The sequence below is a fragment of the Rattus norvegicus genome, chromosome 2 (assembly GCF_036323735.1).
Source record: "Rattus norvegicus strain BN/NHsdMcwi chromosome 2, GRCr8, whole genome shotgun sequence".
NCBI classification, from domain to species: domain Eukaryota; kingdom Metazoa; phylum Chordata; class Mammalia; order Rodentia; family Muridae; genus Rattus; species Rattus norvegicus.
The window spans coordinates 169,367,973-169,381,107 of record NC_086020.1 but is presented as its reverse complement, the minus strand read 5'-3'; the positions used below and the strand labels follow the sequence as shown (position 1 = coordinate 169,381,107).

At 37.8% G+C, this 13,135-nt stretch overlaps 1 long non-coding RNA gene across 2 annotated transcripts in view; it reads left to right on the top strand.

Annotated features, from left to right (window-relative positions):
* Nucleotides 1-13,135, top strand: part of LOC134485928 (uncharacterized) — a 162,107-nt gene that overhangs the window by 139,707 nt on the left and 9,265 nt on the right. The window lies entirely within an intron of this gene.

Below are 13,135 nucleotides of genomic sequence, written 5' to 3'. Positions count from 1 at the left end.
ATTTGGAGAGATATATCTTAAAATTATACAGCTTTGAAAATAAATTTATCCTTTATTAACTTTGTAAATATAAACTAAATAAAATGCTCTTATAAATGTATCCTCAACTAAAATAATATGTAGATTTATTACATTTAAAATTTATTAAATTTATGCATAGTGTGCACAGTGTAAGTCAAGCTGTTTGTTGAATCTAGCTTTTACCTGAAAGGTGATAACACTTTTATTTTCCAAAGAAGATAAATTTCTTAGGCTTGACTAAAAATGGAATGTAATTTTCTATTAGCCAAAAATAAATTATATTTCTAATCATGTTCTGTTTGTGAAATCTTTGCATCTCATATAATCAAATAGTTTTACTCTGTCCTAACCTCACTTTTGTACAACTATGCACACTTTATATACGTAGACTCAAAAAGTTCATACCTCCCTGCCAATATTTGAGATTATATTAACAATGTTATGGCTTTGATAATAGAACTTCACTTAAATATTTTATAATATGGGTTAATGCTGCTGTTCATCATTGTGTGATCAACAAAGTCTGCATATTAACAAGATTTCTGGGTTCATTCTATTCTGGGAAACTCTCTTATAGGAGACCCAGATTCTATCCTTTCTATGCTCAGAGGCAGCCTCAGCATCTAGAGACAAGTTTTCAAAAGCTGTATCATCATCCAGACATCCAGAAAGCGTGATAGTAATGCCCACTACTCAGATTCTGAAGAGCATAAAACACTCCATGTCTGTAAGTTGTCAAATAAATCCAGTTCTCAGTAAGTGCTAACCATTACAAGTAATGTTACATACTAATTAAAGTTCCTGTCGATCGGCATTCTTATGACTTTGCAGCTAGTAACTAATAGCATATACAACTCAATTCTCCAGTAAATAAAATCCAATTAATGGAGTACACAGATATATTTCAGACAGAACTGCACAGGTAGTGGTCCCCATTGTCCTTGAATCCCCTGTGATGCTATGGATGTCAAATATCTTACCTCAACCTTTCCTGCATGATTCAGAGACCTAAGGAAGTTCCCAGCAGTCTTTTAGGCAATTCTTACACATCCTAAATTGTAAGCTATGGATCCAGATCAAGCTCCAGGGGAGAGGGATACACAGCCCTTCCATGTGGTAATCCAGTCTAGGAGGAGATAGCCTGTCCACAAGAACACAGCTAAATCCTGCCTGATGCATGTCACTGATGCAAGGATGACTGTTTTGTCACAGTTCTCAAACATTCTAAATGCTTCTTCTAAGTAGCTGATACTTTCTCCGTGATGAATTCCAGTAATGATTTGTCAGTGAGAGAGAAAGATTTCTAATTGTTGGCAGGCTCCAAACAGCTGCGCCCAGAGTTAATCCTGAGCAGCTTTGGAGCACTGTTGCTCTGTAGCAAGCTCTGAGCTCTAAACACCATTGTTTCCTCAGATTTGAAGGGGTTTTCCAGCTACAAAATATTCTCTTTGGTAACTTTCTGGTCTTTGCTCTCTTTATAGCAATTTTCATCTCCAGTCTTAGACCTGAGGTTTTTGCCAAGAGAAATTAGAACAGAAAAGAGAAAGAAGAAAGAGATTTATTTTCTACAATGGGAATCAAAGTATTTTTGGCTTAAAATGAATTGAAAGATGTTGGTTATTAAAATATATCTTTTAATGACTTTTAGTCTGAACAAGGCAGTTTGGCTTGTTAGTCATGAATTCTGTGTATCAGTCCTAGGCCCTGTGCTTAGTACCATGGTCATAATCATGAGCCTGTGAAGAGATGCTGTAACAAATCGTCCTTGGTCAGATGGTCCCTAAGTAACAGAGGTTTATTTCCTATAAGCAGCTTAGAAATAAAGTAATTCTCACTGTGTCCGGTTAACTAGATAGCTATGGCCTCATTCATATGTTTCAGAACACATCCTATTTTTGCAGCTACACCGACCAGAGACTGGTGTTCATGAAATAGCATTTGCTACTAAAAGAGACTACCTTTTGCTGCACCAAGAAAGTCTAGACAATGTAAATGTGCAAATGCTTTCGAACTCTCGACTCAGACTAGCTCTTCCTCCTTTTGTGCTTTCGCTGGCTCATTTTACTGTTTATTTTCTCTTCTTTCTTTCTTTCTTTCTTTCTTTCTTTCTTTCTTTCTTTCTTTCTTTCTTTTTTATGAACAGATTCAGCACACTCCTTAGTTCTTGGAGACTAGATTGCTATGTTCCCACTCAGTACATGGAGGATATTTTATTATCATTCAGATGAGTGCTTGTGTGATCTCATTGATACACTGTGCCTTTGATCCCTGCTCCTGTTCAGTATTCTCATTTTTCCTTTAATCATTTCCATGTCACTTGTTTCAGAACACATCCTATTTTTACATCTCTTTTCCTCTACATCAGAAGCTTTAAGAGGGCTAGGAATGTTCTTTGTTATTCTTTATGACTCTAAACTTAGGATTTTGAGCAAGTCTCATATATATTATGAAGATGACAAAATGCATTAAGTGAATTAATGAACAAAAATTATCTAAGATTCATGTGAACTTGCTCAAGATGAATATGTTAAACTATCCTGACATGCAACCAAACCTAATTGTCAAAATTCTCATTGTCCAAATGTTCTTCAAAAATTGAGTCAGAAGTCTGTCTATTGGTAACTTTTTCTATTTATTCCATCTGCTGGTTTTAATATGCTTGGCCCAGGGAGTGGCATTGTTAAAAGGTGTGACCTTTTGTAGTAGATGTGGCCTTGTTAGAGAAAGTGTGTCATTGTGGCAGGGGCAATGAGACAGCTTGCCATTCCACCAGCAGGAGAAGGAGAAGATGTACAGAGGGTTAGGAAATTCAACAGTGTTGTGTAGCAATGAGGGATGGGGAACCAGGGGCAGCAACCAGAAAGTCCCAGATGCCAGGAAAGCAAGAGCCTTCCAGGACCTGACAGGGATGACATTAGCTGTACTACCCCACAAAAGGGAGGGAGAACCTGTCCAGACCATATCTAGAGGTTAGGCATGGCACCCCAGTTGAGGAACGGGACCACCCAACCATCTCCAAAATTTTAACCCAGAATCGCTCCTGTCTAAAGGAAATACAGGGAAAAAGAGTGGAGTAGAGACTGAAGGAAAGGCCATCCAGAGACTTCTCCATCTGGAGATCTATCACACATGCAGACACCAAACCCAGACACCATTGCTGATGCTAAGAAGTGTTTTCTAATTGGAGCCTGATACAGTTGTCTCCTGAGAGGCTCTGCCAGATCCTGACCAATACAGATGTAGATACTCAAAGCCAACCGTTGGACTGATCACAGGGACCCCAATGGAGGAGGTAGGGGAAGGGACTAAAAGGGGCTTTATCTGGCATCAGTGGGAGAGGAGGCTCTTGGTCATGTGAATGCTTGATGTCCTAGTGTAGAGAAATGCTAGGACAGTGAGGCAGGAGTGGGTGGGTGAGTAAAGGAGCACCCTCATAGATGCAGGGTAAGGGAGGATGACTTTGCAGAGGGGAAACTGGGAAACAGGATAACATTTGAAATGTAAATAAATAAAATATCCAATTAAAAAATATATAGAACTCTCAACTCCTCCTGAACCATGCCTACCTGGACACTGCCATGTTCCTGTCTTGATGATAATGGACTGTACCTCTGAACCTGTAAGCCAGCCCCAGTCAAATGTTGTCATTATGAAAGTTGCCTTGCTCATGGTGTCTGCTCACAGCAATAAAATCCTAAAGAAGACACTTCATTTCATAAAAATAGTCTTCTACATTGATTGATTTACCCTATGTTTTGAACTCTGTGAAAAGTTCCATTTAATCAATAAATACTAAGAATACAAGTCTTTATGTCCTCAACATAAGAAGAGCTCAATGAAACTTACCCATATACAAAATTAAAAAAAAAACCCAGCTATTTTCCTCATGTTATGGTTCTTCCAAATTGAAGAGAGCTTTCACAGAAGTCCTACATCTTTTTTTTCCCAAATACCTTGTTTTTAAATAAAACTTCTGTGGCTCATCAAGATGTACTTCACTAGAGTTCCTTGTAAATGAGATGTTTAGAAAGAACGGTGAGATGGATTACAGTACTCTAGCCATTGTCTAACAGACAGTAGAGATTAGCCAAGATAAGACAAATAAGTCCATGATGATCTCTTACAGCATGACAAAATTCCAATCAGCTTTATGCATTGCTTCTTTGCAACACCATCACTAACACAATTGGACTCCTCACTTGTGACTCTTCAAAAACCAACCCTCAGCAGAGCTATGTATGAATGCTACAAGATCAAATATTCTATACTTCTTTGTTATTAAATTTCAATTCCTGATTATAGGCTTTGGTAGCTAATTCAGGTGTGATTTTAATATCTTCTTTAATTATTCCTCCTACTTTCCTGCCATTAGAATACATTTAATTGTGGCAGGACTGAGCCTTGCTATTCAAATAACCAATATCCCCTTCACTGCATGACAGAATGAATGCCACCATTTTTTACTTTGTATGGCCAAGGGTTTAAACATGAGTTTAAGTCATAATTGTGAAAATGATCACCTTTCTGTTTTATGTGTTTTGACGAGGTAATGTGACTCTTTTCTGACTAATCTGATACACACAGGCTTGTACAAATTCTATTTTCTGATAACCCACAGTATGAAAAAGAAAAACAGAAAAAGGCTTTGGCATAGTTCTTTCTAGAATGAAACAGTGCTGGATAAAGTCCTTTGGTTTCTTGCAGCCCTAAAGGATCTATTGGCCTGACTGAAGGTGATGATTGAGGAGTAAGTCACAGCTGGGCTGGGAGACACATGTCACCTAGGGAGCTAGGTCACGCTAAGTCTATGTTCTACAAGCCTTACATTCCGTCAAATTCCTTATGTGCTATTGCATAGGAAAAATACAAAACAGAGCCAAGGCTTCTTTCTAATTGAATATCAATTGACCAAATTAATCAACTATGAACAGAATAATTGCTAAAGAGATTTAGATCTAACAAACCTGTAGTTATTCTGCTAATATCTCTTTACCACCAAAAGCTACATAAAAAGACTGAAGTTTTGTAAGTGTCTTAATGAATCCTTCTGTCATATCCCCAAGTTTCAATTAAATCTACTTTTTGCTGAAAACAGAAGTACAGTTTTTTGTGGTTCATTTAGATTTTAAACACTAAACCAGAAGATTATCCTTAGGGTTACTGCTGTACTTAAAAGGAAAAAGAAAAGCATTTCTTTGAAAATTCACTTCAATATATTTTAAAGGTATTAAAGAAATTCTTTGAAATACATTTAGGTAGTCACCTGTGACACATTTGTAAGTGCTGAGTATTTTCTCATTTGTTGATTCTTGGAGACTGTTTAGTCTCTGAAGTTTCTCAGATATTGACTGCAGTCATTTTATTAGCTCACTTTAAGATGTTTTCATGATCCAGATTGTAATTAAGGAGACTGTACTGCACTCCTTTGAATACACCGAGAGTATGAGATCTTCTACTGCCTAATGAAATTTAAATCACCATTAATGCTCCAGCCTTGGAAAGCTCAATTCTACCCTGAAGAAAATTAGAACTGAGTAGAGCTGTATTAAAACCATTATTACTTAACATTAGTATGCCTGTCTCAAAGGTTGGAATTAACTTTCTGTTACTAAATTTTCCATGAACATTACGTGGTACAAAAAAAAGACAGATATGAACATTCTTTTATTTATTGTATTTGTTCTAAAAGCATCAGATGATTTTAGATTCAGGAGTTATAGGCACTCATTATTGGTTTATGCCCTCTTGACAAACATAATATAAGTGTATGTGTGGATAAATTTCCCAGATCTTTCAAGATTCAAAAGAATGGGATAATTTGATGCACAAATGTTTTGTGAAATGCTTGGTACAATCAATTGAGTTTGTATATATGACTTTTCCCTGTATGCTGTGTCCAAATTTTACTTACATACCTCCATATGTAATGTCTGTATATTTTATCTATCTTTTTGACATCAGAAAAAATTTAAGTTTCCTGTATTTTCACACAAAAAGCTTTAAATGTATTATAAAGCAATATAAAAATAAAAGCAAGCAAAGTCTCATAAGTCTCTTCTCTCTGTGTCTCTGTCTCTGTCTCTGTCTCTGTCTCTGTCTCTGTCTCTGTCTCTGTCTCTGTCTCTGTCTCTCTCTCTCTCTCTCTCTCTCTCTCTCTCTCTCTCTCTCTTACTGTGTGTGTGCAGGTCACACTATCAATATAATAATGCTTCCCAGAAAATTTGCTGTTGCAAGCTATCTAGGCTAAGGGATTCTAAATTGTGTAAACTGCCAACAGAATTTAGAAGAGCAGCTTCAGTGAGAGGTATCTAATTATTTAGTATAAAATACAGTATTTGAAAAACTCTACATAAAAATCACATAGAAAATCGCTTTGAGCTGCGATTTGGATATGTTTTATTTTAAGATACATTGCATGAGGTTTAGAAACTCTACCATAAACCAGGTAGGTGAGCCATGCCCTCCAAAAGTTTACACAGTTGAATCAGAATTGCTGCAGGTTCAAAGCCAGTCTGGGATGTGCAGTAACTTCCAGTCCATCTTGGCCTCTAGAAATACACTGTGTCAAATAAATTTAAAATGACAATAGATAGAAAAATAGATACTAATTTGTTTTATGTTGGCTTTATCTGTATTGTTTATCAATTTCAAGCCTGTATAATATTTTATAAAGTATAACAAAATAACATCATTTTCACATTCTTTCTTTTTTTGTTTGTTTGTTTTTTATTGGTTATTTTATTTATTCACATTACAAATGTTATCCCCCTTCCCAGTTTCCCCTCCACAAACTCCCATCCCCTCCCCCACTCCCTACCTCTGTGCCTGTGCTCCCCCACCCGCCACATTCTTTCTTAAAGACTAAGCCATGGCCTGAGTTTTAGACCTGGTTATAACATACTGTCATGAGACAGGACAATTTTGTACAAATATTGACTTAAGGATTTTCTGAAATTTAAAAACTTTACATTTATTGTATTTCTGTTCCTGTGAAGGCATGTCTGTGTATATGAGTGCCATAGGTGTGCAGATTCCAGGGGAGGACTAAAGAAAGAGTTGCCCCACCTGATTTGGAAGTTGTGATCCTAACCCTTAGTCCTTGTAAAGCAATTAGTGTTCATAACCTCAAACCACTTTCTGGTACTTTTTTCCCCTTTTTTCCAGGGCATGCATGGCATGACATATATTTAGAAATCAGAGACAATATTCGATGGTCAGTTCTCTCCTTCCAGCATGTGGCTCTTGAAGACTGAACTTTTATCTGCTAAGTAGTCTCACTGGTCTTGGTTGATGAAAATTTTATCATCCTAATTTTTAAGTTCTGATTCAATTTTAGTTGTCTTTCTTTTTATACTGGAGTCATTAACAGTTTCATACTGAATTATGAAATATATTCTTCTAGTCAAAATGGAATGATAGAAAGCTTATCTTATGACCACATATGAGATGATAAACTAGACAAAGCAAGTTTTTCAGCATTTGATCATCAGCTTATACAGATATCCCCGAGGAGAGGACAGTAAGTAAGAGACCTGTGTCAGCTGCCTATGCCAGGGTGTGAGAGGTCCATGTCCCAACAAGGAAAACCTGGAGTCCTTTGGAGATGAGCAGACTGAAAGTTGAAATATAAAAAGGCCAATGAAGCTAGGAATGGCAGAGTAGAATACTGAAAAACTAATGCACAGAAGGCTATAAGGCCTCTCCCTTGAGTCTAAAAGCCAGAAATTGTGTAAAAGGCTTAACCAAAAGTTACTATTAACCAAAAAGATGGTTCAAGGTCAGAAACAGTGTTAGTTCTAACCAGACAAATTAGAAAACTACATAATCCAGGAGGAATTGCGTGGAACACTGTTATTTCCTTTTAGTAGTAGGAAAAACTAGGACAGAGGATGCTCCAGTTCCTTCTAACAGATTTTAAAAATACCCAAGCACTATAAATGGACTATAGAATAAAGCATGGCGATACTGATAGAAATGCCAAGCACATAGTCAGTGGTAAAATCACAGTCAAAGATGTATAGAAAAAAATATCAAAGTAGAAAAATACAACTCCCAGCAAGGGGGAAATCATTAGATGCCAACCCAGGAGTGGAAGAGACCCGGATAGTGAGAAGTTCGAATCTTCAAAGCAACGTCAGACATCCGTACCACAGACGGAAGTCTGAGGAGGTTACACATACTCATAGTCTAACTCTAAGAAGACAATAGTCATATGCCAGCGTTGACAATACAGTGTCAATAAGTATAGGACAATAATCAGAGCAGAGCAATCTCTCAAGGGCAGAGGCAGCCACTGTAAGAAGGTTGAAGCAAATAATTAATTAAAATTGTAACAGAGATGCCATAAATTCACGTAGACTTTCAGCTTCCAGGAAAGGTGCATACCCACCTCTCTACTCTGCTTCAGCTCCCTCTACATAGATGGGGAAGAAGGCACCTAAGAAACCCAAGCAAAGGTTATATTCCAACGGCTAGGACTCACTAAGAACTGAGACCTAGTATACAACGACCGATTGCTTTCCTTCCACCAAAGCTCACTACCCCATTAGCCAGACACATTCACAGCATGTGTGGAGCTTGAAAAGCATCATGAACCTGACAAGAGGTCAAGTGAGCTGACGATGATTTTAACAACTTGTCCAGGTTCCGTATGAAAGGGGAGAATGTGGGGCAAGCCACTGCCTCCAGCACCAGAAAGACAGGCGATACCCGGAACCACATATGTATAGACAACCTCAAAGGAGCCAGTAGGAGCAGGAAACCTGAACTACCATCATTTAGCTATTAGAAGTGCACTGTGGACAAGTCTGAATACTAAGACTTATAAGAACCCCACAACAGCCATACTTTTGTAAATTTCCTATCTATGAACTCAATGGAGCTCACAATGTAAATGTCAGAGCAAAAGTCATTTGGCAGTCAGAAGGGGAAGTAAACATTTTCCAAATACACAGAAACACACCCTTCCCAATGGCTTATGATTATAAAAATGAACCAGATCCAACCTCTTGTTTTGTTTTCCAAGCCTGAGTGACCCAGGGAAGAGTAATTCCCAAATCCAGCTCACTCTTGCCTCTCTGCCACTAATGTGGGAGGTTAGTGACTAAGAAACATATGCAAAGATCATATTCCAAAAGCAAAGACTCATAAGAGACTGACCTAGATTCTACTATGGAAGACTTCCTTTTGCAAACATTAGCAAAGCCTATTTACCCACATAATTACATTTACTCAGAGCATTATGCTTCACTCTCCAGAAAAAAGGTAAGATCTACTCAAAGGAAAAAATACCCAATAGCTTACAGAATAAGAATAAGCATCAGAGGGAATGTTAACTCAGGAGTCAAAGCGATATTGAACTAGGAATTAAGTTAAAATTAATATGCTAAGGACTCTAGTGGGGTAAAAAGCATACTGTAAAGACATAGAGCTATAAAACATGTTAAGGCGCCAAAACCACCCAACCAACTAACCCACCAACCAAACAAATGAGAATCTTTTTAAAAGAGGAAGAAACCCCCCCCACACACACAAGTTTTGAAGTTTAACTTTATGTTTGAGGGACTTGGGACTTGGTAACAGACTCATATAGCAACAACAATAACATATTACAATGAAAGTTCCAAAACTGAAGGGGAAAGAGAACAAAGACCAAACAAACAGCAAGCAGGAAGACAAAACAAAACTGAATACACAAATACATTGAGACATCTACAAGTGTCATGCTATAGACAGAGGGACAATGTCAGTAGACTAGAGGTAGAAAAAATATGTAAAATAATAATGACTGTATTCTTCACAAGATTAATGGCAGAAACCAAACTACAGATCCAGAAATGTCAGAGACAACCAAGAAGAGAAAAAGAAAGTGTTCTAGGTCAGAAAGACTCAGGAGCCATCATAGAAACCCACAACTAGCCAATAGGTAGACAACAAATGACTGTGGGGTAGCCATTACCAATGGGAATACCTCAGAAGAGGGATGGGCAGGTTGCAGGAGCCAGAGGATGAGGACATATGCTGAGAGATGGTGTCTTCTATATACAACAAGGAGTTGCACTCATGAAATCTAAATAGTAAGGTCACCTGACCAAGATTGGGAGAGTGACAACAGTAGCTGAAATCCCAACATGGATGGGGGAAATCTAAGCCACTACCCAATGGTGAAAAGTCACAGTAAATAATGGCTGCTGAGAGGAGACACAGTCTTTCCTAGCAACTAGTCCCATGATATATTATCTAATCCTAAATGGTCATCTCTAAGCACGTGCACATTTGAGCAACTTTAAATGGTGGACTCAGTATGGTGTCTTTTCAAGTGTGTGTGTGTGTGTGTGTGTGTGTGTGTGTTACTGTTGGCTTGGTAAAATAGGAGAAAATGAATGTAAATTGCTTACTGCTATTCAAACTAATATCAATTGACATCCACTGCTAATAAAACTCTCAGATAATCAGTCTCTGAGAGGAAGTTCTCAGGTTCACAAATGGCATCTCCAAAAGCACAGGTTTGTCTTTGTAAGAAGAAAATAGAAACCTTTCTACAGACAATCCTATATTCTTTCTGTAGAAAGCCTATATATTTGCTATATATTTGTGCTTTCATTTGCTACAACTACAGTTGACACTCAGTAATTGGCACAATGAGGAAATGCACAGAGAAAAGTGTACCAAGCCTTACTTTCACTTTTGACTGTAAGGTCACATAGTTATTTACACTAAAACAAAGCACTCACTATTATTCTAACAATACCTTTCAAAGACAATATGGAGATTTGGCTTTATTGTCTTTTTAGATAAGTGCCAAAAGTACTGCTTGGCCATGTGGAAGGTGTGGGGTGACATAATTTCTCAACTATCAAAATATAAGGATGCCACATGAATGTATAAGGGGGTTCATGAACCTAGTAGAGCAGAGGCAGATGCACTATGAGTCAGCTTGTCAGAAAGATACAAAGGCAGGCATATTCCTGAGTTCAAGGTCAGCCTAGGACTCAACAAGCTCAGGCTTGTTAGATTTCCTGCCCCTGCCTACAGGGTCCCTTCAGACAACTATCAAGTGGCCCAACCTAAGACTGTAAACTCCAACTTGTTTCAAACACTAGAGATTTTCTTGTAATGTTTTTCATAATGTGATTGCACAGTTCTGAAGCATGACCTTTGTAGGTCATAACTTTGTTTTGGATTTTCAAAAGGTTTGCTATCCCTGAAGAGAATTATACAGCTGCATGACTGTTGGGTTTTAACTGAGAGTTGCCATAGTGTTAGGAATCTCAGTAGCTCTAACTTCGCTGTTTAACATGAGATGCTTATTTTGATGTTTCTCCTGTTCTTGAATGAGTACTTGTACCAAAGTTCTTGACTACTTTGGTCTTTAATGTTGTACACTGGATTTTGTTGATTTCCTTTGAAGGACATCTTAGACAACTCTGGAAGACTGATCCAATTGTCTTTAGGAAAAAAAAGACTTGGACATGAACACATTTCTAGATTCTGGATGACAAAATTTATTCTTAGCAGAATTTGTCATTTGTATGCTTAACTTTTTAAATTTTCAATATTCTGACATTATTCACAAAAGAAGATGAGTCTTTTTCAATAAATGTTGCATAAAATCTGACATACTTGAGACATTCTACTTATCTAATGCCTCCCTGTCAGAGTTAAAATGATAGGAACTGTAAGATATTTTAAAACCTTCACACCTCTCCTCTGCTCTTCTCTCTCTCTCTCTCTCTCTCTCTCTCTCTCTCTCTCTCTCTCTCTCTCTCCTCACTCTGTCTCTCTGTCTCTCTATGCCTATGTCTTTGTCTCTCTTGTTTCTGAAGGTTTTTATGTTACACTTTCTCCAACAGGGCTACACTTATTCCAACAAGGCCACACCTCCTAATAGTGCTACTCCCTGGGTCAACCATATTCAAACCACCACAGTAAGTTTTCTGGATTGAGAGTGAAGACAAAACCTTTCTGGATATTATGTTTTATCAGTTCCAGAGCATGCACCACTGATTCAAAAGGCAGAAAAAAAAAAGAGAACGTTTTCAAAAAATTTGCTGGGCCTCAGTCGATGACTTTCTATTCTCTCTGTCCATCTATTCTGCTCAGAAGTCCCTGTGTTCACTATTTACACCTCAGAAATGATATGGTGTTTGAGGTCCTGGTTTCATGATTTCAAAAAAATAGGTACGCATTCCAAGTGCTCCAACTCTGCAGTCCACTCACACAACATTAACAGCGTGCTGCAAGCTCTGCTCCTGGACCTTTTTTGTTTGTTTGTTTGTTTTTGTTTTTGTTTTTTTGCTTGTTTGTTTGGCTTCAGTGTTCAGCAGATTGAGAGAGTCCTGACAGCTTACAGGCACAGGAACAGTCTTTGAAGGAAAATCAGCATTAATGTACTTCCCAAGAGTGTGGCAGATACAACCACTCTGTACACTTAGGAACAACTCCCCAAGGGGTCCTGTGTGAGCTGAGATTTTAATGTTCATGTGATTAGATTAAAGTGACTGATAGGAGGGACAAAGTTTTCTAAACTTAGCCAGACCAAAGCATGTATGAATTTAGGCATGCCAGGGCCCCCACAGGTCCAGGCCTGATCAGGTCTCAGAAGGCAGGAAGTAGATATAAGTCCCCATTCCTAACCCAGAAGATAATACCAAAAGCCCTCACAAATAAAAATTAATTTTTACCAATGACCTGTCACTAGGCATACAAACCACTCCGCCAGGCACCACACGCCACAGGAGGTGGTCAACATAAAGCAAACTCTGTGGGATATTTGGAGGTTCTTTGTCTCATGATACTTCCTTACTGCTGTTCTTCTGTTTCCCTTATAGGCCATTTGTGTAGATACTATGATGTCTAATTTTGTGTTTGAGTGGGATTTCTCTGTGTGCAAATATATGTGTCTCTGTGTCTATACATGTTTATTGAGTTTTTCCTCTGGTTCTGTTTCTTTTGTTTGTCTTACCCTGATTTTTGTCTTTATTTTCTAAAATAATAATAATAATAATAATATGACTGTTTGCATCTTAATGAGATAAAGACAACAAGAAATGGTATGGGATTTGGGTGGGTGGGAGGGAGGATATGGGAGGAATTGGTGGCAATGAATCATAAT